We start from the raw sequence: 23452 nt of genomic DNA, 5'->3' as shown, positions 1-23452 counted from the left end.
AAGAGGAATTGAAGTTGCATATGGTATAGGGCTTTTAATCAGCTGGCTCCTTCCAAGAGTACCCTGTCTAAATCTGTCTTGTGAAACTCCATCATATTTTATTTATGAAACATACCATATTCATAACTTTGTTTTCTTCATCTGCTTGCTGTGGTGTCTTTTCTCCACTAAGTTTCATAGAGGCAAAGATTTTATCTTTCTTTCCCCATGCTATATACCAATAAATTGCTGGGTAAGTGAATGAAAATACTATAAAATCACAATAATAAAAGAATTTCCACTTTGACTATTACCATGTCTAAATATGATCAGAGTCAGCGAACTCAAAAGGCCTCAATAGCCTTGGCAACTCATGACAAGAGCCTAGGGTGATTACTGACGCCATAAACAAGAGTGTCAATTTGTTAAGTCAACAACAGGAGTCACTGTGCACTTACTCCTCATGTAGGATCTTTGTCCTTAATGTGCTGTACATTGTGATTTAATGCTATAACTAGTACTCAAACAGTACTTTACACTTTGTGTTTCTGTGTGGGTGCAAACTGTTGAAAGCTTTACTTAATATGTGCTAAATTGATCTTCTGTATATAAAGAGAATTGAAAATGAATCTTGATGTGAATGGAAGGGGAGAGGGAGTGGGAGAGGGGAGGGTTGCGGGTGGGAGGGAAGTTATGGTGGGGAGAAACCATTGTAGTCCATAAGCTGTACTTTGGAAATTTATATTCGTTAAATAAAAGTTTAAAAAAATCATACAGTGATGACACATTGGAACGAGCTCAGATTAATAGTCAAAATGAAAACCCAAAGACATGAGCAAAGATAAATGAAAATCTAGTACATGGTCGAGATTTTATTTTCAGTCTATGAGTAAAAAGTAGATGAGCTAATACGTGTACTGAAATTAGAATAACTACCTTTTTATAAATTATTACACAAACTCTTGCTATAATTAAATAGAAAACCAAGACAAATTCAAAATTTAAATGTAGAGCCGGCGCCGTGGCTCAATAGGCTAATCCTCCACCTTGCGGCGCCGGCACACCGGGTTCTAGTCCCGGTCAGGGCGCCAGATTCTGTCCCGGTTGCCCCTCTTCCAAGCCAGCTCTCTGCTATGGCCAGGGAGTGCAGTGGAGGATGGCCCAGGTGCTTGGGCCCTGCACCCCATGGGAGACCAGGAAAAGCACCTGGATCCTGGCTCCTGCCATCGGATCAGCGCGGTGCGCCGGCTGCAGCGGCGGCCATTGGAGGGTGAACCAACGGCAAAGGAAGACCTTTCTCTCTCTGTCTCTCTCTCTCACTGTCCACTCTGCCTGTCCAAAAAAAAAAAAAAAAAAAAAAAAAAAAATTTAAATGTAATAACAAAATGTATATTTTATAACATTAGACTGAAAAACACCTTTATAATAATGAAAACTCATAGAAAGAAAAGACCTATCATTAATAATTTAATAATATAGGTATTCTAAAGCAAACAACTCCATAAGCAAATTGTAAAGCAACGTAAGCAAATTGAAAAATGTTGGAAGAAATTTTTAATTAATTTTATAGACAACAGGTTACTGTGTAAAATATTTTGAAAATTCTTCAAATTATTGAAAAAAATTAAGAGTCCTATATATTAAAATGGGAAAAGACAGGGACAAATACATTACACACTTTGCCAAAAAAAGCAAAAAAAGACATACAAAAAGAAATTCACAAAATTGGCCAATAAAGAAATCATAAGGTGTCAAATCTTAAATAACAATCAGATAATACAAATAAGGTTGACAAAATCAAAATAATTCCTCACTTGAGTATGTGTGGGTCCAAGGCATTCTGAGTCATTTAAAGACAATAAGTTGGCACAGCATATTTCAAAACACCTACCATCCCTTCCCTTTGAACTAGCAATTCCACTTTAGCAATTACACATAAATTTACTCAATATTACATAGACAGAATAATTACCACAGAAGTGCTTGTAATTACAAGAATGAAAGGAAAAAAGGAAAGAAGGAAAGAGAGAAGTAAATGAAAGACAGAAAATACGAGTGAAAGCAAACTTAAGAGGCTCATGACAGAGAACTAAATTAGCATCTCTGTAGGTGTATGTGGGATGTTGTGGTCCTCAGTAGACTGCTCTGAGGGTAACTCCGTCAGCCTTCACCACTAAGAATCTAAATCTGGAAGAATATACACCAAACTTTCAACCTTGTTTACCTCTGGAGAGTTGCTAAGAGAATCAAAAAGCCCTGACTACACGTTGCTTTGATGTGTTATTTTAGTCTGGGGCCATGTAGTAATCTACTACAAAATATGTTTAATATATCATCTCTTTGAGTAGTAGAAACTGATGAATGATAATTATCAAATTCAATAACATAATAAAATCTGAAAATAACAAAGAAGAATGATTAAAAGTGCTCCTTAGAGATGTTTCAGAGACAACAATACTTGCACAAAAAAAATATTTTTAATTCGATATTTATTATTTAGAAAATAAAGGAAAAAATGGGGGGAAATAATTTATTATATCTCCTCCTTTCCATTTTTCTGTTTTACAAATGCAAATTATCTTCTTTCCTGCGTTCTAGTACTCAGAATGTTCAGGGGAGGAATGCAAACACCAATCTTACATTTAGTAAGAAAACTATATTATGTCAAATCTATTAGGGCAGTTAAGAACTTCCTAACAGACTATTTTACGAGTTGAGATGGTGCATCTGAAGCACACTGAAACAAGTTCTTGATGTCTGTGACATTCTGGAACTCAGCTGACAGTCTTGTTCAATCTAGAAGCAGAGAAAATTAATCCCCATGGAACCAATTTCAGACTGAAAAGAGACAAACTGCAGACCAAGTGTCTGCTTCCTCTCCCCTGGAGGACAGTCACGAAACCAGCAGATTAGGCAGCCTCCCCAACTGCACTCCTGTCAAATCAGTCAGTGTCCATGATGTCAGGCAACGGCCAGTTCAGCAATGCACCTCATATTTATTTCCTTTACTTCCTGCCTTTTTCTCTTTTTCCTCCCTCTCATGATTCCCAGACACTGCACTCCCCAAGTCAGTACATATACATTTGCCTAATGCTGCTTTCTTGGAGAGCATGTTGCCCTTCCAGGCAAAAACACACATCTACATGAGTATTCTCTGTTTAATATGTAAAAATGGGATTCTCAAAAATTAACCTAACTCTTCAAAAACATGTAAAATTTTGGTTCTATATCTTGATGATAAATTTTTTTCTGTGACCTCAGAGAGTCAATTAATACCTCTGGGATTCGGTTTTCTATTTTATAAAGCTAATTTCTCCTTAATAAGCATTTTCTTACGCTACATATGCTGGTTGTGTTACTAAATTCTAGTGATAAGAAGCAAAAGAATACTTATCCATAGCATCAGTATTCTAGACAGACACTTACATTGGGAATAATGATAAAACATGCTAAATGCACTAAAAGTTACTCAAAAGATTATGTGTGCAAAAGAAGGAGCATCTGAACCTTTCTTAGTACTTTAAAAAGGCAGAAGTTCTCCCATAGCAATCAGTATCTGTGAAGACTGGTACAAGACATGAATTATTTAGCCAAGAAATCATGATTGAAAAAGGCGTTTTAGGCAAAGAGAATAGCATGAAAAAAAAGAACCTTTGAAAGAAATCTGCTTATGAAATACACAGCAGATTAGTAGAGCAAAATATCAGAAATCCAGAGATGAGTAATGAACAAGGAACAGTAGACAAGTCTGCGTTTGCAACATTAAGAGTTTGAGCTCTGCTGAAAGTAATAGGATTGTAATGAAGAATTGTAATCAGATGAATGACATGTTGCATTAACTGTTCTCAATAGTCTTTTCTTCCTCAAATTCTGTGATTCTATCACCACGTCTTTCATAATAAAATAAAGATGAAAACTGGTATTTTATTGAAGTTACATAGTATGTTGTTATATTGCTAAAAGTGCATTAAATGAAAATTATTAATCATTTGATAATGTAATATCAATTATATACGCACAATTTAGTAGGCCATTTATAGAACATACTTTTATTCTGAACAATATATTTTTGGAGAAAAATATTGTTAATCCAAAAAGTATACTAGATTATGAAGGATTTAGAAAACCATTTTAGAAGAAGAAAATACTTTCTGTCTGCAAATTTTAAACAGCTGTTACATGAAAGAAAAAAAAAGAGATGGGCAATGTAATTAAAGCTTATAGACTTAAGATATATCTATAATCTCTGAGCAAGTTTTGGGAAGAAAATTCAAGCTTGGAATATAAATAGAACATGACGAAAAAATCTTGCAAGAAGAGATGTTGTACTTATGGCTATGCAAATTTAAGTAGAGGTTAAAAGCAATCTCTTGTTCAAAAACTAATTCTAGTCTTCTAGTCTCCATACATAGAAGAATTGCTTGCCCTCTTATACAAAAAAAAAAAACTGGAAAATTGGACAGAAATATGAAAGAATTGAGTTTAAGTTTAAGCATCAGAAAAATAGATAGCACGGGACAGTGATCTTTGAGAGAAAAGAAGTAAAGTCAGACTTTGATCACCACTGATTTCTAGATGGCACATTTTCCAGACCACATTATAGGAAGAAGTTCAAGCAAAATGTGGTGGTCTCCTGGTTGAAACAGATGGTATTTAGAGTAGCTGAGATGCACAGAAATAAGGATGCTAAACAGAAAAGTTGAGGAATTAAACTTAGGAGTTCCCTTAAAAATTTTGCTAACTACTAAAATACACATACTAGGTTTAATAATGTTGAATAATTTGCAGAACTCACATCAGTCAGGGAAATGCTGAACTTTTTTTTTTTCTTTTTTTTTTTTTTTCTTTTTTTTTTTTTTTTTTGACAGGCAGAGTGGACAGTGAGAGAGGTAGAGACAGAGAGAAAGGTCTTCCTTTACCGTTGGTTCATCCTCCAATGGCCGCTGTGGCCAGCACACCGCACAGATCCGTAAACCAGCTGCTTCTCCTGGTCACCCATACGGGTGCATGGCCCAAAGACCTGGGCCACAAGGACAGAATCCAGCACTCCAACCGGGACTAGAACCTGGTGTGCCGACGCCGCAGGCGGAGGATTAGCCTAGTGAGCCACGGCGCTGGCCAAGATGGTGACCTTTCAACTGTGCTTTATAGAAGTGCTTCATTGAACATCCCAAGGATTGTATAGAGACTGCAAAAATGTCACAGCATAGTAACAGATATAAACCAGCCCTACATTAAAGCTTGTTTAAGACTAAAAGCTGTACTGCAATACTGTTTATAAACAAAGTTTCAAAGGATCAAGCTAACCCATAATTGTCTGCCAAAACAAAGTTTAACACTAGAAAAAAAATGCCACATCCAAGTGCTCAACAGCATAATATTTATAATATGTACCTTCCAATAAAATACTATACACGCCAAGAAGTGGAAAGCATGACACATAAACATATGAAAAAACAGTAAATAAAGACTGACCCAGAAATTATATGGAAGATGGAATTAATAGATAAGAACTTATAGTTTTTACAAATTTCCCAAAGTCTTTAAAAAGAAAACATGAATATAATGATGAGGAATGGATATCATAAAATAGAGCAAATAAAAATTTGACAGTTAAAAATATGTATCTGGAATGAAAAATGCAAGAATGGCATTAATAGCAGACTTTGTCTGAATACCACAGAGCAATCAATGAATTGAATATATAACAATATTTCTAGAACATTGAAACACAAAGAGAAAAAGATTTTAAGCAGCATACCCTCAACAATTTGGCAAACAATTTCAGATTGGCTAAAACTTATGAAATTGAAATTCTAGAAGAAGAAGATGGAGAGAAAAGAATAAAAGAAAGCTTGAACCATTAGTGGTTAAGTTTTTCTTAAATGGGTGAAAAATATAAAACCACATATTTGATAAATTCAATTAACTCAAAAGATGACAAACACCAAGAAAATTATAATGAACCTCATTCAATCAAACTGATTGACACCAGTAATAAAGATGAAATCTCAGGATCATTCAGATGGAAAGAGTTACCCATGTACATATGAGTAGAAAGAAAGACTTGAATTTTCTTTCAGCAACTATGTGAGCTGGAATAAAATTAAAGCTCATTTGTAAAGCACTAAAGGAAGAAAAAGCATGTTAGCCTAAATGTTTATGTGTAATAAAAATAGCCTTCAAAATGAGGATGAAATGTGTTTTTCAGATAAAAAATGAAGTTGTGAGAATTCATCACCACGGGAACAGCACTATAAGAAATGCCAAAAAAATTTTCAGGCAGAAGGCAATGATACTACCTGAAAATTCAAGTGCAAATATGTAAAAGCAAAAGAAGATTGCCAGAAAGCTTAAATGACTCCAGGTGTACAAATAATTCATTTTAAATATATTTTCAAGAAAAATATTTAAATTAGAACTAATAATAATTAATTCTGGAATTGATAACAAAGGCAGAAGTAAAATACATGACAATAACATAAAGGCCAGGAGACAAAAATAGAAATATGTTGTCAGAAGTTTCATATATTATACATTGTGAGTCATATTATATAAATATACCTAAGATAACTTCAAGATGTGTATTACAAGCCATACATCAACCATTGGAGAAAAAAAATATATGGTCATGTGCATTGTGGCCAGGTTAAGCCCCAACTTAAAACACCAACATCCCATAGTGAACTGCTGTTTTGAGTCCTGAGTACTCTGATTCCAATCCAGCTCCCTGCTAATGCATCTGGGAAGGCAACAGAAGATGGTTCAAGTGCTTGAGCCCCTACAACCCAAGCGGGAGACCTGGAAAAAGTTCCTGTCTCCTGGCTTCAAATTGACCCAGTCCCAGCTGTTACAGCCATTTGGAGAGTGAACTGTGAACCAACAGATGGAAGATCTCTCTCTTTGTGTATGTGCGTGTCTGTGTGTGTGTCTGTCTGTCTGCCTTTCAAATAAATCAATGAATCTCTTTTTAAAAAAATATTATGGTTATTAATACAGAATAGGATAAATCTGTGAAAATTCTCAATAAAAATACTCATGAATGAAGAATAAAGGAACAAAGAAACATGGGACAAAGGGAAATCAAACACTAAGATGATGGACTTCAGCTCTACTATGCTTACAATCACAATAAGGCTTAAGCTTTCCAACTAAATGTCAGAGATTTTCAGAATGAATTAAAAGCAGTTATCAGTTGCGTTCTAGTCACAAGCATGTAAGTGCCGTCTGCATATCACCTTGGTACAAGGTGACCAATAGGTTAAACATTTTAAAAAGCTTTATTATGTGATCATCTAAGAAAGCTTGAATCACTATTGTAATATCTAAAAACTAGACCTTACAAGAAGATTACAACTAAAGGAAAAAGGGACCTCCACAATGAAAGAGATGAATTCATCAAGAAGAAATGCGATTCTAAATGTGTATGCATTTAATGAGAGCTAAAAACTAGAAAAAGTAAGACAAAATCAAAAAATGGAAAGTTAACATATTCAAATTATATTTATGTATTTCAACATCCATCTTTGATAATGACAAGTAGATACAAAATCAGCAAATATATAGAATATTTGGACACTGCTGACATACTTGACAAAATTTATACCTTTAAAATGGTCCATTCCATAACAGCAAAAAAGCAACCTGTTTAAATACCAATGAAAATATAACCAAGTTATTCCTCATTCTGGATCACAAAACAATTGTCAGTAAGTTTAGAAGTATTGAACTATACAAAGTATGTTCTATTGATATGATAAAATTAAGAACTAAATAAAACAACTGGAGAGGAAAAAAAGTAAAACCTGGGACAGTTGCCAAATATTTGGAAATTAACCCTCACACTTTTAAATACTCAGTCAAAACAAACAATTTCAGCTTGAGATAATGAAAACATTTTAATATTTGGAATTGAGACCAAACAGTGAGTGAGAAACATCTGTAGCTATAAATGTTTATATTAGGAAATGTCTAAAATTAATGACTTAAGGTTTCAATTGAAAAAAATGGATGAGCAAGTTAAAGCTAAAGTACACAGAAGGAAATATAGAATAAAAATCTTGCAGAAAGGAAATTTGAAACCTCAATGAAATACCTCTATAGATCCAGTAGAAGACCTGTCTGGGGGAATCAAAGCTGACCACAGAAGATGCAGAGCTCCTGACCTTCACACATTAGTAATGAAATGATGCAAACATTAGAAAATTATGCAGTATATTTTTATAAAGATAGACATACATTTGTCATATGATTCAGCACTCCTATTGCCACACACTTATGAGGAAAAATTAAAACGTGTCACAAAATCATAAACAAATTTTTATAAAATCAAAAACTGGAAAAAATTCAAATGACTATAAATACGGAAGTGAATAAAAATTATGCTATTTAATCAAAGGAATAATTCTCAGAATTTAAAAAAAGTAGCAAATTTCTAGTTCACACAAAGCATGGATGAATCCCAACAGTGTGTTGAGTGAAAGAAGCCAGAACAAAAGAGCACATATATTATTATTATGTTCATGTACACTGTAGAAAAGAAAAATGTATTGTCTAATTGTGACAGTACATCAGCAGTTGCCTGAAGATGTGGATGACACAAAGGAATTTTTTATGATCATGGAAATGAGAAAATGAGAGTACATCATGATTACAGTGATAGTTACATGAGTGTGTACATTTGTCAAGAAATAACCAGTGGGGCTGGAGCTGTGGCATAGCGGGTAAAGTCACTGACTGGAATGCCAGCATCCCTTATGAATGCCGGTTCGAGTCCCAGCTTCTGCATTTCCAATCCAACTCTTTGCTATGGCCTGGGAAAGCAGTAGAAAGCAGCCCAAGTGCATGGGCTCCTGCATCTATATGGGAGACCTGGAAGAAGCTCCTGGCTTCTGGCTTCAGATGGGCCCAGTTTCGGCTGTTGCAGCCATCTGGGGAGTGAACCAGTGGATGGAAGACCTCTCACTCTCTCTCTCTCTCTCTCTCTGCCTCTGCCTCTCTGTAACTCTGCCTTCCAAATAAATAAATATATCTTAAAAAAAAAAGAATCACCAACCTGTAAAATTAAAATGGAATATTTTGTTGGTTGTATATGGCAGTTCAATAAATTTAACTTCCAGGTGTTATTTTTTTTTCCAGAAAAAAAAAAATCTCCTAGAATATTATCATGGGAATGCCTAAATTGAGTGACCAATTCAACTAGTATAATAAGTGGGATCGCTTCTATAGCTAAAATTTTCTATGTCTATGTATGCCATCTTCATTCTCTATTAGATTAAAAATTAAAAGAACCAATCAGTAAGCATCCTTACATACATAAACTTATATTTCAAGTTTTATAGAGTTTCAGTAGTTGTGTTTTAAGTTATAATAACTTATCTACACTTCAAATATTAGATGAAATTTTAAAGACCATTTAATTTACCATAAACTTACCTAATGCTAATTTTGTTACATACATGATGGCACTTCAAACAGTTCATGGCAAAATGGAATTTTAAGGTAAGTTTATTTTGGTGAAAGTTTTGAAATCCATGAATATTTTTCACAATATGCATTTTCTATAAACTTTTTGAAGACTTCTCAGATATATTCATATAGAAAAACATAAAAGAATGGGAACACTATATTTTTTTCCAAAATGAATTTTTTCATGGTAATGATAGAATAAATATACTGTCTATTTAATTATATTTTTAAAATTTATGCTTGGATAATTGAATTTTTGTGAACTGTGCCTTGTATTACTTAAGGATGGAAAACAAGGAGAAAAGAAACCCTAAAAATTGTTCTGTGTATTCAACAATGGGGAATATAATATTGTTGAGCATTAAGTATTTTGTATTATAAATCTCTAAATTCCTTCAAAAACAATAAATGAAGGACATCAAAAAGTTTTAGAAATTCGAGTTAAGTAGGCCTTAAGCACACTAACTGAAATTTTCTTTCCTCCTAGAATTTTCTCTCATTTCTCAAATTTTTTGTTCTTTTTTGTCATGAGTTTCTAATGACCAACCTTTAAGAACCTCAGCTTGGACAATGAATCACAAGGAAAATCTTAAAATTAAGTTTTTTGTATGCAATAAGTTGAAACATTATTAACCATTTCACATAGCTAATAGTATCAAAGCAAACTATGTTAATAAAAAACATGTTCACAAAATATCTCATCCCCTTTACATTTCTAGAATAGGTGTAAATATGGATTTTCAAGGAGAGAAGAAATGAACACACATTGAGTACTTACAAAAGTAAAAATGTATCAGATGATATTTTGTTTTAGTTAATCTACATGTAGATCAAGAAAAATGCTTTTAGATGTGCCATTTCCATTCATATAACACATCTGAAGTGCTCTTAAAGATGAAGAAATATGATACGAATGGCAATGTAATTGTGTAGATATGTAATTGAATTAAAGATGCTTACAAAAAGTAACAATTTATTGAATCCAAAGAGAAATTCCAGGAGACTTCTCAGTTGAGGCTGTCAGTTTTGATCAATAACTTTGATATAAATATTGTTGTCAAACTTACGGAATTTCAAAGCTGCAGGAAGTACAAGGGATATCTAATATACTGGATGGCAGCATGGTCTGAATTTATCAAACAAAGTAAAGTTGAAACAGATGAAAATCCCTGTGCCTAGATTTCAATTGGCTGTACAGAACTAGAGGGGAGAAATTTTATTTCGAGTAGTTCATGTGAAAAGTCTTAGTGATTCAAATTCCAAAGTACTTGAGTAGGACAACAAAAGTATTCTTGAATTTTATTTGACTGAATCTTTTGTGGAATATCTGGGTCCAGGCTCTTGTTTCTGATCCAAGAGAAATTCAAGCAGAGGCTGTAAAGTTCAGTCTAGAAGTAAAGTTTCTTTGCATATAAAGAGAAAGTGCATAGCCTTTCTCAAGAAAACCTCCAGTTAATCAGGTTCTTGGTCATCCTTTGGAGGGGTAACATCTTGGGTGGAGCCAGAGTACTGCCCGTTTCCTAGACCTCTTCTGGAAATCTTGGAATTGTCATGGCATTGGGGGCATAATGGGAAAGGGGGTGTCAAACCCAATAACTATTATAATGAGCCAAGTGCCATTGTGGGGATGCAGCTTGCAGCCATATTGGATATTTTTAGCCAGTGCCTAATCTAAGCTGCAAAACCTCTTGTTCCATTGCACAGAAGGGGAAGGTGATGAGATTTGGGAGGTACTGGTGGGGATCCAGCACAAGTGAGGCTGCAGACTGGCAACCTCAACTACTGCTTGCTAGCTATCTCCCTGCCTACATCAAATCCAAACTCTCCATTTGCTATCAGTATGAATCAACACAGCAATAAAACTGCTCAAAATAGTAATACCATCCTGAATTGTGTGAAGAAAGCAATGGCATTTTGTACAAAAAAAAATGTGAAATCTATGCATAGTTTTTTTCATAATAAACACTTTTAATGAACTTTTTGAAGGCCTCTTGTGCAAGAACTGAGAATAGGAACAGCTCTTTATTGTGCACACTGTCTTGGGAAACGTTTATTCTATACAAGGGCCTCACTGAAAAACTTTGTTGAATCTGGAATGCATCTAGAAAATTAAGGTCTGCGAATAACTACATATGTATTGCAAAGATTGGCAAACTGAGCACATTTCCACTGAGGAAGAAAACACATGGTAGGTCAGTTTGAGCTCCAAGAAGCAGCTGCCAAAACAAAATCAGACATACAAGAGATTTATTGGAAAGATATGTGAAATGTTTACCAGGATAGAAGGAAGACATTGAGAGAAGTAGAAAGGCTGTGATGCGGTGCTGGCACTGGGTGTGGAAGGTTAAACCTCCACCTGCAACGCTGGCATCCCATATGCGCACAGGTTAGAATACTTGTTACTCCACTTCCAACCCAGCTCCCTGCTAATGTACCTGGGAAAGCAGTGGAAGATGGCCCAAGGGCTCAGGCCCTTGTACCCTCTTGGAAGACCCAGAAGGAGATCCTGGCTCCCAGCTTCAGCCTGGCCCAGCCCTAGCTGTTGTGGCCATTTGGGAAATGAACCGGCAAACAGAAAATCTTTCTCTCTCTCTTTCTCCTTCTCTCTCTGTACTTCTGCCTTCCAAATAATCAATAAATCTTTTTTTAAAAAAAGAGTAAAAATATTGAAAATCACTGTTATGCAATATCATGGAGACAAAATAATATACAGTAAAGATGAAATATATGTGCAGGAATAAAAACCACTATGATGCAACCTGATATCTATGGAGAGAAGAAAGGAAGAATTGCACAGGAGGAGCTCAGATCATAGCATAGTTCTAAAAATGGCTTGACTAGAAATATGGAAAGCCCTCCAGCCAAAAGTTGACTGTTAGATGGCTCTCTCATAGGGCAAGGATGTCTTTGTTCTAGGCCTTCAGCTGTGTTTAGTTATTAGGGGGAAAGAGCCAAAAGGAAGGATCTCCTAAATCCAAAGGTGCAGTCATTGGAATGGCCAAACAGGTACACTGCCCCAGTGGATCTTTTGAAGGTACATGCTAGGGGCCAGTGTTGTGACCCAGTGGAGTAAGCAGCTGCTTGCTACACCAGCATCCCAGATGCAAGTGCCAGCTTGAGTGTCGCTTTCTCCACTTCCAATCCAGCTTCCTGCTAACAGGCTCTAGGAAGGCTGTAGAACATAGTTCAAGTACTTGGGACCTTGCCAAGTGTGTTGGAGACCAGGATGCAGTGCTTGACTCCCAGCTTCCGCCTGGCACAGCTCTGGTTTTTGCAGACACTGGGGGGTTGAACCTGAATGAAAAGTATCTCTGTTTTTCTCTCTCTCTCTCTCTCTCCTTCTCCCTCTCCCTTTCCCTCTCTCTCTCTCTGTATCTCTTCTGTGTCCACCTTTCTGTCTCTCTGCCTTTCAAATAAATGAATCTTTAAAAAAGAAAGGAACATCTTCATGGCACTACACTTAAGGAGCCATGACATCTGATTTTGATTTATTGAGGAGCTGTAGTACAAAGGTAGATTTTTTTCTTCCTGATATCAAAAGGCAGATGTAGAACAAAGAGATGGATATGATATCCAGACTTTGTCAAAATATGAAGAATTTTTAATAATTACAGCTCTAAACTGGAAGGAATAATTTCCTAAATTAATGAGTATTAGTGTCAGAAGATACACTGAAAGGACTATGAAGACCCTTCTCAATCTTGAAGTCTAATGAGAGTGGGAAAAACGAAGGGAAGAGAGGAGAAATTCAAATAATTATGGAATATGGTTAGTTTGAATTATTCTAAGAAGACTTGGCAAGGAAGCTTTTATTTTTTTCTTCTGCAATAATAGTACATTATGTGTTTCAGTGGGAAACAGTAAGGAATGTATTAAAAATCCATTGCCTTTTATTAGTGTGAATTGATTTTTCCCCTGCATTGACTTAGAAGTATGCTAGACTTAAATAATAAACCTTCTGAATGTTTGTAGCAAGTCAATAATGTTTCTCTGCACTTTTATTATTAAAAAAATTTATTTCCTATCAACACAGCATATATCCTTGCAAAAGAGTATTTCTATATTTTACTCATATGATTGCTTCTGCTTTGCCTTGAAGATAAAAAATTAAAATGCTTTTGTGCTCTGTATTTTATCAGGCCAATGAAACAGTTAAATAAGCTACAGTAGAGTCCTGAATTTGGGAATTAAAACTCTGGCAACCAGCCCAGAGTTCGTTTCCAAAAAGAAGCAGCTACCCTGAGCCTGTACAAAGGAGGTGGTTTCCCTAGCAACAGTGTCTGATCAAAGAAAATATGGCCGACAGGTACACATGCAGATCTCTCCAGAAAGAGGGAATCTGCCCTGCTGCTGCTGCATTCAGTGTCGGGGAATCATCAACCAAATCCTGAGTTTCAGAGCTGAATATCTAATGTATAATTGTGGAAATTTTCTGGGTGGTATTTATTTAGGTCATGACCAATGTATTTCCAAATTGCACACTTTGTAGTGATTACTGAGCATGAATATGTCTTCCAACCTAAATGCAGGCAACCGCCAAAAAATGGTTGTCAAGACACAACAGCTAACTTGAAAGAGCACTTTCAAGAAAGATTTGCTCAAATAAGCATCAGTTTTTCTCTCAAAATCTTTGATCGAATTCTTTAATCATGTCCAAGTTTTTTTTTATTCCTGAGCAGTTATGACTTTCATATGAAACTCTCAAATTGCTTAGAGCCTTCATTATTTTATTTTACATAATCATTAGTATTTATACTGCCATCTATTTTTTTTTTAAAGAGCTAAACATTTCTCAACTTTATGTAAGTGCTGGCTACCTTTTCTATAATCAAATATTTCTTGGTAAAACACTTTATTAAAAAATGAACCTTAAAGATTTTTGTTAGAGGTTTTAAAACAGTTATAGTCATTAATACTGCATACTTCATGGCAGAGAGTAGTTACTTACTGAAGGCTAATTTTCCTAAATGCAGACTTCAGATTGATCTATTTATAGCTCTTACCATAATTTATGAATATAGTGTTGAGTTATTCTATTTGCAACAATCACAATATGAACATGGGAGACATGAGCCACTGCTAAGTGAACCAATTTGTAATATATATGCTCTCACTCCTCATTCCCACACTTCAGAAAGCCAGTTCCATTTTCTAAAAAGTATATGAATTAAGGGAAAATATTCATACTGGTTGAGGACATCAGAGTCCTAACTCTCATGTTTTGATACAACTTGTGAAAAAAAGATGAAATTCAAAGAAGTTTATTTTGGTGCAAAATTTTGAAATACATGCATACTTTTTTCATAACACACATTTTTCATGAACATTTTGAAGACTCTTTCTATGTATGGATATCAAAGAAGCCTACCAAAATCTGCTTCCCAGAGAGAACATGACATAAATACTCTAAGACAACTTGTCTGTGCTGTTCCATGGAAATAGGTATTCTGTTGGAGCCTACTCACTAGAGTTCTAACAGCATTTCTTTGTTTGGTTTTCTCTACATAAAGCGTTTTCTCTACATAAACGCTTATGGTTCCCTCAGCAAATTAAATATTACCAAACTTTAAAATTCTAGGTAAGTAGTTCATTATGTACACTGAATGATGGATTCCAGTATACAGTACTCAGACAAACTTCAATGCCTTTTGACTTGCATGTCCCTTGGTTTGGAGTATGTTGATTTCCTCTTCAAAATGTAGACTAATGAAAGATAAGGTAGTATAGAAACAGACACGTCTAGTTAACTTTAACTTGCAGACAGACAAGGACAGTTTCTGAATTTTCCATGATTAACATCATCAGCAAAGATCTCTTAATACAGCATTTCCAAAAGTTTGAAATAAAATTTTTAATGTCAGAATATGAACTTAGCATCAGCTTGCATTACTTTTACTATATCCTCAAGAGCTCATAAATATAAAATTAGATATTAACAGCTTGTGCTCAGAAGATTTAGTTGGATACAGAAACAAAGTTACAAAGTCAGAAAAAGCAACTATAAAGCCAATAAAATTTAAATCAATGTTATTAATTTAATGTGATGAACCAAACCAACATACTGAAATTTAATCTGTTTGAAATTTTAATATCATACTGTCTGCCATGTCATGGTTTCAAAAGATTTTGGCATGTCTGTGCTACTGTGTGCCATCTGGTATCTCACTTCACTAAATACCACTCCTCTGCTTATCCTCATGTGAAACAGATATTTGCACAATGTTTCTTGACGTCATTTGGCCTTCACTTCTGAGAAAGCGTGACGTACTTTATTAACCATGTTGTATCCTCTTCTCATTAGTGATGGCCATAAAAGATGCAATGCTGATGTTGGTGTGATCTAAACATCAAATAAACATGAGGATTGGTTCTAGAGCAGTCACCCATATAGTCCAACGTACAATCCCATGCTTCAAAGTTAATTTTTTTCTCTGTGGTCATAAAAATAAAAACAGAAAACTAAGAAATTATTATAGAATCATTTTATATATAGATATATTCCCAAAATCCCAAATGAAGAGACAGAAGTCTAGAGTATAATTTTGCCTAAAATAAACTATGCCTCTCTTGGTTTCCAAAGAAAGTATTCTCACAATTCAATCTTTGCAGGCATTTACATTACTGACTGAATAACCAAGCAGCATTGCCTCTCATTTCTTCCTTTTCCACTTCCTACTAAGTGTCCGAGAAAAAACAAATTCTCAGTTTTACAGACTCCCTAGCAGATAGGGGGTTGAAGCAAAATGATTTTTTCCCCAATGACATTTATGTGGAAGACTGCTTTGGATTTGCTAGAAAAGTTTTTCACTTTCTTGATAAAAGTGACAGTTGTGAAGTGATAAATTACTTGTATTTCCTCTTTCCCTCTCTTTCTGCCCTGAACATAGTTGTTTTGTTTGTCTATTTTCATTTCTGGTGATTTATGTGACAACTCACAGCCCCCCAAGGCCAAGTTATTAAATATGACAGAGAAGAAAACTAAGAGCATTGGTCCTTGGTAATTTCTACACTTATCTAAATTTTTTGTTTGATGTACAGTATATGCCTTCATGGCTTAAGCCACTTTAATCAGGAATTTTTACAACCCACATCATTTCCAATATAGAGATCTTATCTCTCTTCCAAATCATCAACTTTTTAGTAGACAAAAAATAATTATGAGACATGTGGTTTCAAATACAGCTGATGAAATAGTTTCTATTTACTCAATATAGTATTTCACATTTTAAATTAGTGTACTATTTCCCAGTATTTAATATTATATTTCATGTCATTCATTTCAAATTTATCTGTATTCATGAACAATGTAAGAAAGATGATTGTTTTGGCAGCACTTGGTGAAATGCTTTGTGATGCTTGGTCCTGTTCCTTACTACATTTCCACCCTCAACCCACAAGACCCTCCATTCAGTCTTAACATTTCAGCAAGGAAACCGCCTTCCTTAGTGTCTTGTGAGTGACATAGTCCCTCTACCAAGGTTTTGCATATGCCTGAAAGCCCATTCTGAATGGATCCTCCCCTACACCTCCCCACTCTGGGCTCCAATTCACCATTCAGATCTAACCTACAGCATCACTTCCTTAGGAAAGCTACAAGGACCACCCAAGCCTAAACCAGTTCCTTTACTGTAACTCTGGAAGAGCCATGTATACCTTTCTTTCAGACCACTTTCAACAGAAGACAGATGTTGTATTTGATTTTCAGACTTTCTTGCCAGACTCTGCTTGAAATTCTACCTGCTTTCTGCTTAGTAATGTGTCTCTATATTTAGCACAGCTATATCTACTGACATTAAATATTTCTACTGCTATTAATGTGCATTTCCTATGAAACAAAATAATTATCTATTTTAAATAATTTTAGGTTTACTTTGTCATTTTTAGGGTTATTTGATAGTGTTTGGGATTGCATGGAAATTGCATAGTGCCAGTTTTTGGTAGGTATATAATAGACATTGGTTAAATAAATCAAAGAAGGAATTAATGAAAAAAATAAACATAATGTAATGAAATTTAAAGGGAAACAGATGCTCAAAACTATAAACTTGCATTGGTCACAAGAAATTGTTATTTAAGACTTTTAATTTATCTATATCAAGGGATATTTTATTTCATATATACAGTTTTAAGAACATGATACATCCCACCCTCTCTCCTTCACTCCCACCCTCCTTCTTCCTTTTTTCCTAATTTTTTTATTTTTTGATGACATATGTTCAGTTTGTAATCACAGCTTAATCCTCTACTAAATAAAGAATTTGACAAATGTAGTAAGTAGAAAAATCACTGTTCTTGTTATTTCTGTGCATGTCTGAAGGCCACTAAGTTTCAGAGCAACCACACAGATACAAATACTCTCGTTAAATTGGACAATCCAGTGTCAATGCTTTAAAAATTAGCATAAAAATTATGATTTATGTGTTAATGTACAGAAAATTAAGTCCCATGTGAAGCATAATAAGTTGTTTATTACTTACATATTAAATCTTTTTCTCACTGTCCTTTGCTACAGCTATTCATGCTTACCTTTGTAAAGGTCTTATGCATCCTAAAGTAATAGTTAAATATCTCATATAAAATAATGTAAATGCCATTGGAAATTTTATTTCCATTGGAAACTCAATTCCCATGAAAAGAAAACATTTTTTTTTACATTCATAGATATCATTGCAAAGAATTATCACTAGGAGTTCTTTTTTAAAAAAAAAATATATTTATTTGAAAGGCAGAGTTAAGAGAGAGAGGGAGAGCAGAAAGAAAGATCTGTCTACTGGTTTACTTCCTAAATGGCCACAATGACTGTGTCTGCGCCAGGCCAAAGCCAGGAGCCAGGAGATTCATCCAGGTCTCCAACAAGAGTGCAGGGGTCCAAGGACTTGGACCATCTTCTGTTGCCTTTCCACGAGCATTAGCAGAGAGCTGGATCAGAAGTGGAGCAGCTGGGACACAAACCAAAGCCCACATGGTATGCTGGCATTGCAGGCAGCAGCTTTACCCATTACGTGACAACGGCAACCCCTCACTAAAAGGTCTTTTAAGATTTTCTTTAGTCAGGTGCCGTGGCTAATCCTAAACTAATCATCCATCTGTGGCGCTGGCACCCCGGGTTCTGTCCTGGTTGGGGCACCAGATTCTGTCCCGGTTACCCCTCTTCCAGGCCAGCTCTCTGCTGTGGCCAGGGAGTGCAGTGGAGGATGGCCCAAGTGCTTGGGCCCTGCACCCGCATGGGAGACCAGGAGGAAGTACCTGGCTCCTGGCTTCGGATTGGCGCGGCGCACCGGCCGTAGCGGCCATTTCAGGGGTGAACCAATGGAAAAAATAAGACCTTTCTCTCTGTCTCTCTCTCTCACTGTCTAACTCTGCCTGTCAAATATATATATATATATATTTTTTTTCTTTAAAGTTAGTTTTCTTCCATTTGAACAGTTTGCAGGTCTCCAATGAGTGTAAATTATACCATTATCTAATTTTTTTATGGACAGATAACTCTAAAACTCTTCATCTAATTCTGGAATGAGAAGACCATTGCCATGCTTTGTTCTAAATACTTTCTTTTTTAATTCTTTTAAAGATTTATTTTATGTATTTGAAAGTCAAGAATTTCAGACAGAGACAGAGGGAGAGAAAAAGGGAGAGAGAGAAAGAGAAAGAATCTTTTTAAATTTATTTTTATTTGATTTTTTTTATTATTTTTTGACAGGCAGAGTGGTCAGTGAGATAGAGAGAGAGAGAGAGAGAAAGGTCTTCCTTTTGCCGTTGGTTCACCCTCCAATGGATGCCGCGGCCAGTGCGCTGCAGCCAGCGTGCCGCGCTGATCCGATGGCAGGAGCCAGGTGCTTCTCCTGGTCTCCCATGCGGGTGCAGGGCCCAAGCACTTGGGCCATCCTCCATTGCACTCCCTGGCCACAGCAGAGAGCTGGCCTGGAAGAGGGGCAACCGGGACAGAATCCGGCGCCCTGACCAGGACTAGAACCCGGTGTGCCAGCGCCGCAAGGCGGAGGATTAGCCTAGTGAGCCGCGGTGCCGGCGAGAAAGAATCTTTCATCCACTGATTTACTCTCCAAATGGATGCAATGGCTGGTGCTGGGCCATCTGAAGCCAGGAGCCAGGAGCTTCTTTCGGGTCTCCCACATGGGTGCAGAGGCCCATTTCCTATGGCTGTGTGAGTAAGGTCTCAAGCTTAGAGGTTGCTCTCAGGATCTAGAAGCCATCAACAGTTCCTTGTAAGGTGGACTTTACCAGTATGGTTGCTAACCTCATAAGTACACCAAAATGAATCTCTTTTTACTCTCTGGGTTGCTAAGAAATGTTAACATAATCACAGAACTTATGTCTCATCACCATTGCCAGATTTATTGGTCAGTAGCAACTCACATTGCATATTTACGTAAGGTTGTGATTCTAGATCATAAGGTAAAACATATCTTGGGGTCAACACTGTGGGGTAGCGGGTAAAGCCACCACCTGCAGTGCCAGAATCCCATATGGACATCAGTTCGAGTCCCTGCTGCTCCACTTCTGATCCAGCTCTCTGCTATGTCCTGCAAAAGCAGTGGAAGATGGCCCAAGTCCTTGGGCCCCTGCACAAATGTAAGACTTGGAAGAAGCTCCTGGATCCTGGCTCCTGGCTTTAGCCTAGTCTAGTCCCAATCATTGCAGCCATTTGGAGAGTGAACCAAGAGATAAAAACTCTCTCTCTCTCTCTCTCTCTCTCCCTCTCCCTCTCCCTCTCCCTCTCCCTCTCCTCTCTGTATCTCTCTCCTCATTGTATCTCTGCCTTTCAAATTAAAATATTCCTAAAAAAAGAAAGAAAAGAATTCTAAATGCATATTATTTAAGATGCATCACAAGTGCTTTCCATACAATGTAAACAGTGCTTTTTTATGACATCTCCACAAAACATTCCAAAGGACAGGACACTCTGTCAAACAGTGCCCTGAATAGGATTTCCACCAAAAGGAGGGAGAGATTGAATCTTTTAAACAATGGAATGCATCATCATCAAGGACCAGAATACTCTCAAGATAAAAGGCAGAATAGCACCTTTGAATCAAGAGATACCAGATGCATTCTGAGTAGTGCTAAATCTCATGGGTGTGAAATAGATTTATGCCATGAAAAATCACCACCAGGGTTAGCCATTTATCCCTTCAATGTCTCTTGGGTAAGCCTTAAGGTATGAGAGAATAGAAATAGCTGAATAAATTTGGTGGCAATAAAATAGGGGAAAGCTTAAGAATTTATTGTACCTTTGATATGTCTGCATTCCTCCTTGGAAGAATGACTCACAGTTAAAAGTTAATTCATTCAGTATCTCTTGCATCCTAAATAAATCTTCTGGCAGGATGGGAGTGTAGGGAATACTAAGATCATTTACAAAGATTCTGTGACCTTAAATAACTCACATTCTAGAGAAAAAGTGAGGAAGAATTGATCTGGAAAGTATCTGCCTGATTAAACCTTTGTTATGGAAGTGGGACTAGAAGTTTCCAGGCATTAGCTCTAGTGTAACAAGGAGGGAGGAACCATGAAATACAACAGTCTAGGAAGTGCCTTGAGCATTTGTTGTGATATAATATGCCCCCAAGAGATCTCAATCAGCATTACACAGTCCAGTTTTAGGGGAGAGATGTCTCTGTATCAGAAACTGAAGATGAGACAGAAACATTGCCCATGTTGAGAGGGCTGTCTCAAAAACATGTTGGAAGTGTGCTTCAAAAAGGAAAAAAGGTACATATATGAATTAATCATTGGAAGCTGGAAGTTAAATCACAGCATCTGCTCACATGTCTTGTTGGAGAAGCCTGCCTCGAATGGTTCTGCATTACATCACCATGATTTGAGGGGGAGAGTCTTCTTCCTTGATTGTCCAGGTTACAGACTCTATTACCCATTCAATTCTGGCCAAATATGAATAATTTCCCTATTACAGACAGAACACCAATGCAGTTGTAAACATTGTTGAGATGCTCAAAGGCGAAGAGCTAGATTTCCTGGCAAAAGTAGATTTAGAGCAGGAGTAATGGAGGAAATTGATTTTTAAGGAGAACACCCACAGTGGTAGACAAGTGATGACTGTTGAACCTAAGCAGCCAGACTCACACAATTTTTCACCAATAGAATGAAAATTCCCTTTACTTAGAATGATGAATTTATGAAATCTTTGTTATTGTAAAACCAGATTCATCAGCAACTGGACCATAAGGAACCAAGACATGGGTAAAGATCTGGAGAGCCAGACAATGGTTAAGATTCCACAGCCAGTGAAATTAGCAAGCAAATTTAAAAAAAAAAATTAAATCTACTATTGGCAACAGCATAGGAGAAAAAGCAATAAATTCATAAGGTAATAGCTACAGTTTAACTTATATCAAAATGTTAATACTCCTGCCTTTTGCCAGAAATTCCAAATCTTTTTTTTTTTTTTTTTGACAGGCAGAGTGGACAGTGAGAGAGAGAGACAGAGAGAAAGGTCTCCCTTTTGCCGTTGGTTCACCCTCCAATGGCCGCCACTGCTGGCGCGCTGCAGCCAGCGCACCGCACTGATCCGAAGGCAGGAGCCAGGAGCCAGGTGCTTTTCCTGGTCTCCCATGGGGTGCAGGGCCCAAGCACCTGGGCCATCCTCCACTGCACTCCCGGGCCACAGCAGAGAGCTGGCCTGGAAGAGGGGCAACCGGGAAAGAATCCGGCGCCCTGACCGGGACTAGAACCCGGTGTGCCGGCGCTGCTAGGTGGAGGATTAGCCTATTGAGCCGTGGCGCCGGCCGAGAAATTCCAAATCTTATGCATCCTAAGAAAATGATCAATAAATATGTAAAATTATTTGCAGAAATATACCCATTCTAATATTGTATATCATTTTTAAAGATTTATTTATTTATTTATTTGCGAGGCAGAGGCAAAGAGAGAGAGAGAAATCTTCCATCAGCTAGTTCACTCCCCAGATGACCACAACGGCCAGAGCTGCACCAATCCAAAGCCAGGAGCTTCTTCCAGGTCTCCTATGTGGGTGCAAGGGCCCAAGGACTTGGGCCATCTTCCACTGATTTCCCAGACCATAGCATAGAGCTGGATCAGAAGTGGAGCAGCCGGCACTCAAACTGGCGCCCACATGTTATGCCGGCACTGCAGGAGGTGGCTTTATCCACTACACCACAGCACCAGCCCCTGTATATCATTTCTTAAATTAGAATATTTCAATGCCCTTCAGGAGATAAATTGTAAGAGTGCCAATAGAATCTCAGATGACCATTAAAAAATATGAAGGAAATATTAAGATATTGTATACATGAAAAGACACAAATTGAATTTTTACCATCAAGTAAAAATGGTGATAAGAAACTGTCGCTCCCCCTCTTCGTGGAGGAATGACACTAAACCCTGCCTAGGCTTCATATCCGAGTGACGGCACCATTATGTCACTCCCCCTCTTCGTGGAGGAATGACACAGGACCCTGCGCTGTTCTTTCGTCTGCTCGGCCCTCCCCGGGTTTGCTGCTGGTTCTTCCCGGGTTGGCTACTATCCCTTCCACCTCCGTGGAAGGGCGGTTCCCCCTGGCCACATTCCCCACTTCCGCAGGGGAGCGGCACTCCGCCGGCCGGCTCTCTCGGGGGCTGCACAGGTGTTCCCCTTAGATGTTCCCCTTAGATGTTCCCCTTAGATGTTCCTGGTGCATGCCGTCTCTCTCCTCCTTTATAGTCCTCCTCCGCCAATCCTAACTCGGCTGCCCACACGCCGAGTACGCTGCTCTCCAATCAGGAGCAAGTCCCACAGTTTATTGGCTGAACTGGAGGCAGCTGTGCAGAAGCTGTTTTCTTCTCTCCCAGCGCCATATTGTGGGAAAGCAGATGCATAGAATAAGTCTTAATTCCAGTAACTTAGTCTAGTCCGAATTGCTCCCCACAGATCCCCCTTTCTTTTTATTTTTTGGCGTTGATACGCGCCTGTCTTCGGTGTCCCACGGCACACACTCTGCTCTACTTGCTAGAGTTGCCACAGGTTCTT

At 37.1% G+C, this 23452-nt stretch overlaps 1 long non-coding RNA gene across 1 annotated transcript in view; it reads right to left on the bottom strand.

Annotated features, from left to right (window-relative positions):
• The window catches only part of LOC103349591 (uncharacterized), a 174339-nt gene that overhangs the window by 125304 nt on the left and 25583 nt on the right, over positions 1–23452 (bottom strand). The window lies entirely within an intron of this gene.

The sequence above is a fragment of the Oryctolagus cuniculus genome, chromosome 14 (assembly GCF_964237555.1).
Source record: "Oryctolagus cuniculus chromosome 14, mOryCun1.1, whole genome shotgun sequence".
In the NCBI taxonomy this organism is placed as follows: domain Eukaryota; kingdom Metazoa; phylum Chordata; class Mammalia; order Lagomorpha; family Leporidae; genus Oryctolagus; species Oryctolagus cuniculus.
The sequence above is the reverse complement of the archived record's forward strand: the minus strand, read 5'-3'. Positions and strand labels throughout refer to the sequence as shown.